A 5777-nucleotide genomic window follows, 5' to 3' on the forward strand; every position below is an offset into this window, starting at 1 on the left:
CCAGCCAAAGCACATAAAACCATTTTTGCTCCGAATAAGATATTGAGATAACCGCTTTTGAATTCAAAACTAACCGCCAATGAAAGCTATAGAATTACCGGCGTTCGGTACCGTCGGCGACCGCTTGGGGGCGTGGGTGAGAGTCGACAGGGGATGAACGGCCATGTTTTTTTTTGGAGGGCACTTTTTTCTTGACCGCAGAGTAGTACAGAAGTACCGTGTATTTTTTTCTGTGTGCTAATTGTGCGATTTTAGTTGTTTTTTATTGAACTGTGCTAAATGTTGCTGTCCAACTTCTGTTTTGAACTAGGTATGTGTTTGGGGTACTAAAATTAATTCTGCTTCGCGCGAAATGTAGTTTAACAATAATAAGACACAAATGGGTCGCACGTGGGTTTCCACCATGTTTTACAAAATCCACATTTATCTCGACCATCCCCATGTATTATGTTTTTAACATTATAAGCTTGCGAAGGAGCGTAAGGCAGCCTGGTTCTAGTTTTGCTAAATTTATAAAATTGACGGATCACGTTTTCCCTTTGTTGTCAAAGCAGGTTTTTACAATTCACTAATTTTCCTAAAAGAAAATGACTCCAAGTTTTAGCGTGGGTCTGTGGCTTTCACTTTTTATCAGCGCACTCCCTCACTTTGATCCCCTTTCTAATTATTCCGAGTGACGCTTTTGGTGTAACAAGTATTTATTTATTGCTTAACATTTTTAATCAAAATTTGAAAGTTTCCACTTTCCATCCCGGTAGCAACCAATTGGGTTTATATTTCAGGTATCTGCGCGGGCTTTTTCCTTATCCAGGGATCTTCTACATTTAGGTATTTTCATCGTTTAGTCCCGGGGCGCCCTCCATATTATCCAAGGGGGGGGGGCCTTGTCGATGATCCGGCTCTAATAGGCTAGGGTCGACTGGACTGTGTTTTTTTGTTTTATTGTTATGTATGTGTTATTGGTTGTTACCACTTTTCCATCCCAAACTGAAAGTGTTCTTAGATTACTCCGTCAACAAAGTTTTGTCGCGGTTTCGTTTACATTTTCCAGTTGCTGTAAATGTCAATTCTTCCTTATCGCGAGGGTCTCTCTCTGTTTGAGGGGTTTAGTTGCTCCGAACATCCAATCGTTGAACACGACCCCGCGGCCCCTCGTTTAACATGTTGTGCCCCAAGAGAGACCCGAAAACCATAACGCTTGGCGGGGCTTGCTGAATGCTGGTCCGCAACGTCGCTCATGGTGTAAGTTGAATCCGAGTTCCTTGGCACAGAACTTCCGGAATGGTAATCTGTTCTCGAAGTTTGTGGTACTTGACAAGCGTCGTTTGTTTTTGCTCTGAAATAGTCATATTCAATTCAACCGATGAACTTAGAGTACCTCAATTTGTTGACTTAACGTAAAGCAGTTAGGATTTTTCCCCTTAGCACTAAATCACGGGTAGGCGGGAAATGATAAAGTCGTAAGGATAGGTACCACAGACCTCCGGACCACCCAAAGCCACTCACTCCTTCTATAGCGTATCTGCCGTATTTTGTAAATTAACTTGGAAAAGAAAAAAAAGAACATCCTGAAGTTCTTGCCTAGTGCCCGCTCTCGCTCGAACGGTCCGAAGTAACTGTTTTGTTTGTAATGTACATGACCCTCCTGTTTTTTTCTGAATTTGAATTGTGTTGTTTATGAAATCAGTTTTGCTCAATTCTCACTAACTGTCCCGTCCACGTTGTCACTTCGGACTTGTTCGTATTTTCAGGAGAGGTTTTAGCGGAGCCTCATTCGGGGGTCTGGGAGAATGGCCAGAGCTCACCATTTTCCTAGAGTTCTAAATGAGTAGTCTTCTCACATTTGAGGAGACTTGGGTGCCCTCTCCCGAGACGTTTTATTATTCATGAATCCCGGCGTTAACGAAAATCATAACTTTGAATAAATAGCTGGTTTAATTATTGTGTTGTTTTATTTGCACTCTTCTGTGTGGTTCACAAACCCTGTTGGAACGAATCTGGTAATGTTTAATTTGTATTAAAAAAAAAAAACACAACGTAGGGAAATTAACGAGGTACGATCACGCGCTCTTGGCCATTTTTTGAATTTCGCGGGTGTTATTTTCATTGCGTATGTTGGTAAAAAAAAAAAAAAATGAGATGGCCGATTGGTGGGAATTTTGAATTACCCACTTGGTTCATCACAATATACTATTTTTTCTTCAAACCTTCACAACAAATTATTTAAGACATGTTAAGAAACCAGGTAGGAATTTCAAATGATTCAGCTAGTTTACTTTACTGCCGCTCATCAGCGGAGATAATAACTTCACGGACGCCCTCAGCGGAGATAATAACTTTATCTGCCGCTCTCAGCGGAGATAATAACTTTATCTGCCGCTCGTCAGCTCGTTAGATGCCATGACAATCAAGTGACACTTTAGCATTATCAATGCAGCAGGATCATGTCATAATTTACGGACGTTTGAAGAAAAACTACTTTACAAAGGAATTTAAAGAACCAGTCTCAATATCTATTGCTCTTATTTCAAAGAATTTATTTTATTTGCATCAGCAGAGAGCTAAGGCTTAAAAACATTGTTTTAGCAGCGCAGGACGATATATTTTATTACGCCAAAGTCATTATTATTCTGTCATTAATTTGTTTGTTTCATTGAACCAACACGTCATAATTTCTGTAAAATTTTAATGAAACAGTTACTATTCCCTTCTTATAATAAATCGTTTATTGTCCAATGGATTAATCCATTATACGACAAAAATATCTAAAATATTTATATTAAATCAGAGAAGTATTCAATAAAATGAATATAAATTACTTATACAATTATAGGCTGTCCCAAATTTCGGGTGTTCATTTAATATTCTGGTAGCATCACCTACGGAAATCTTTTGTTTTGAAAAACGGATGTCGCAGTGTTAAAATACGACATAACCTCACTATAAAATAACAGCATGACACGAATTATGATAAAAAAGTAACACAATTACAATTCACGCAAAATGAAGTGCTGGAAGTGTCCACCTTCTTCTTCGCTACACTTTAATATTCCCATTTTTAATACATTTATTACATTTTCTAACATATTCGGGGCGTTATTAATTTCTTCTTTTCCTCTAATTTTTCCATCCAGTTGGAAGTATTCTTCCTGCAGTTCCTCAAAAAATGGTTGCAAAATTTCCTGTCGATACCTTGCTGCATTCATTTTGCCCAAAATCAACAATTAATTTAAAAAAAATTGATTTTAAAATCATGAAAATTACCTTCAAAAAATATTGGTCCAATTATTCGTCTTGTACTAATGGCTGCCCAAACACCAACACCAACATTTTCGGAATGTAAAGAGCTTTCAATGAAGACATGAGACAATAACTGAAGCAGTGCGTTTTAGCGGTCGATCTGTGGTTTTTCTTCGGGAAATGCCTCCACCTTCAGACCTTCACACCGGCTCAGATTGTCTTAGAACAACAGCAAACAGTAAACCTCTCTGAACGCAAATGTCAAAATATGACAGTTCTACTCCAATTTTACTAATCGGAAGTTCAAACGATGACATGCCTTCACAAAAACAAAATATTTCCATAGGTAATCCTACTAGAATATTAAATGAACACCCGATACATGGTATTGTTGTTTATATAATAATGTACGTTTTGTATTTGCTTTCATTGCTCCAGTCGGTTCAATTTATTTTTCGACTGTACTTACAACAAGAGGTTTCATTTAGTCTGATAAATAATATTTTTTGCAAACGAAAACGTATTGCTTAGCAATTAGACGAGAAAAATTGGCACGATAAAACCACGACGGCCGTAGGCCGGAGTTAATGTTATCGTGGTTTCTATAAGTTCGTCCTCATGGGTGTGTTGTAAACAATGTGGAGGGCGAAAAAATTTGAAATATCCCAAGGGAGTTATGAGTTGTTTTTCATAATGTATATCTATAACGAAAAGAAACAGTATCGTGTTACTAAAAAACAAACAAATTTTTTGTGATCGTTTGCTGACGTAAGTAACGTAAAAAGTGGTATATTACTTAATATACAGGTTTATTGTAAATAGTAACCTCGTAGATGGCGTAAAAAACTACACAAATTTTGGACGTGCCGCTCGCCTCGTAATACGAGACAGACTTGTATCGCAGATAAGTGGCGGTACTGGGTCTCAACGTCATGTGGGAATATACCTCTATAAAGCGGCATACATAAAATACAGTGTCGTCTGAAAAAAATTGTTTCATTTGATGTGCCATTTATTCAAACCAAATACAAAATAAACAAAATACACCATCAAATGTTTTTCGTCAGCCACCTGGTATGTTATTTTTATTTGTTTTTTTTTTGTAAAATGTTAATTTCCAAGTTCCCATCTAAGAAATCAACTGCACCCAAAAGTAAATCTTAATTAATTAGTTATTTTTTGCCGAATCAGAACAAGATTTTGTAAAACCAGATATGCAAGTTTATAGTTTTTAAGGTATCAAAGGTGTTATAAGGTTGATCACCCGTGAGGTCGCCAGAGTGAAACCCGATTATTATAACACCCGTGCTGCCTACAACGTTTAATGTCCGACTGTCATTAAAAAAAATATATTGATGAAGTCTTTTGTTAGGATGAAAAGCTGTCAAGATAAGTAAAGTACTGAAGGATATGCACTTTTTAAAAACAAAGTTGACCTCTTCGAGGATTTTTCTCAGAAATTAATATTTACAGTTTTATCGAATTTTTTCCGAACTTTACGAACGCACTGTATACAATACGTTGCAAAAATAAGCGCAAAACCTAGAAAGGGTACTTTTTTATTTTACATGTCTTTTGTATTACAATTACAACATAGTAAAAATTTGATTATAAAATATTTAAGCTTTCCCATTTTATGAAAAAGCAGTTAGAAACCGGACAGGCAGCAGTGCCTAGAAAAATGGTGCAATGTTATTTTCAGCAACGAGCGTAACTTCTGGCAGTGGTTATCTGATGGCCATAGGAAGGTAATAAGAAGGTCAAAGTGTCAAGGGCCTCATTCAGGGTTTTTCCAGAGATGCCACGTCAGATTAACACAAGACTTGGCGATGTAGGAGGGTCAATGTGTAATGATAGCCGATCACATTTGGTATTCATCTATGGTAGTTTAAACGCTGGGAGAGACGTTGTCTTAGTATTGCAACCTGTCTTGTTGCAAAATTTTCTGGGATGGCAGGGGGCTCTTTTTCCGCAAGATAACGTGCGTCTTCACATGGACGACAAAAAATTTTTAAGACTTACCCCCTTGACCTTCCAGGTCGCCAAATTTATTACGAATACAAAATGTGCCTCTCTTTTAGCAACAATCATACAGTGTAAAATTGTACTGGAAACCACAACAAATAGCTATTTATTGTACAAGTGTCTTATAATAGTAGTTTATTTGACGAGTTCTTGTGTAAATTAGGGTATTTTGGCACGAGTGGGCCAGTTTAAAACGCGAGTGAAACGAGTCCACAAGCCCACGAGTGCCAAAAGAGCCCAATTGACACACGAACGAGTTGAATACAACGTTTTTTTGTTCGACGAGTCCCTTAAAGGCTGCAAATCGCTTAAAATCTTTAAAATTAGCTTGACGTGTCGTTTTGACAAGTGGTGACATTGATCAAAATCCGTTCACATAGGAGAAAATTCTCAAATTCTGACAGTGTCGAACAAAAAAGCAAAGAAGTCATCAAAGAAATGTTTAGCCATGAGAGCTGGATCGAGTGGGCTAATTTTTCTCGAGTGATTTATTTCCTGTTAAGGCACGAGTG

This window comes from Tenebrio molitor, chromosome 4 (assembly GCF_963966145.1).
Source record: "Tenebrio molitor chromosome 4, icTenMoli1.1, whole genome shotgun sequence".
Lineage (NCBI taxonomy): Eukaryota > Metazoa > Arthropoda > Insecta > Coleoptera > Tenebrionidae > Tenebrio > Tenebrio molitor.